Raw genomic sequence first — 746 nt, forward strand, 5'->3', positions numbered from 1 at the left:
AGAAAAAAACCTCCTGGAAACGATGGAAAAAACTCAGGGTTTAAAGAGTTAATTAAGAAGTTTCCGCCTGCTCTTCGTAGATTGTTGCTACCTCAGGCCTAGATATATGGCAGATTTGTTCTTGTGAAAATGGTACATCGACGCTACTTTCCTTTGTATGAAACATGATATTTAAACTGAGAGACAAACTTTCCCGCAGTTATCAAATCTTAAATAAAGTGATATGGACACAGTCTGCCTAACTAATTGGACTGATTCTCTCTTCACGCGTCTGGTAGACAAACATACTTTGTACCTTGAGGGAATAAGCAGCTGGGTGATGCTTGTCAAATGATTGTAAGTAGTGTTTAAGCGTGTGAAATCCGCAGTTTGCACTTTGCCACTATTGAGCGTAAGTCGTTGTGTTTTTATACGTCTGCGTGTATCCTTTTTTCTTGTGCGTGCATAACATGTGTCAGTATGTGTGTGTGTGTGTGTGTGTGTGTGTGTGTGTGTGTGTGTGTGTGTGTGTGTGTGTGTGTGTGTCTGTGTGTGTGGGTGTGTGGAGGGAGGGCGAGTAAAAGGGAAAATACCATTAATAGTTGACTGTCTCAACCCATGAAGTAAGGAACACAATCGTAGAACGCAACAACATTTTAAGTCCACAAACATGAACTCTGAGAAAGTTACGCTGATGTTGAGCTGTTCGAGCTGAATGAGTCCCTCATTGAACTGTATGCACGCTTTGAACCTTAGCCTCCGCCCCC

The sequence above is a fragment of the Aplysia californica genome, unplaced genomic scaffold (genome assembly GCF_000002075.1).
Source record: "Aplysia californica isolate F4 #8 unplaced genomic scaffold, AplCal3.0 scaffold00034, whole genome shotgun sequence".
Taxonomy (NCBI): Eukaryota; Metazoa; Mollusca; class Gastropoda; order Aplysiida; family Aplysiidae; genus Aplysia; species Aplysia californica.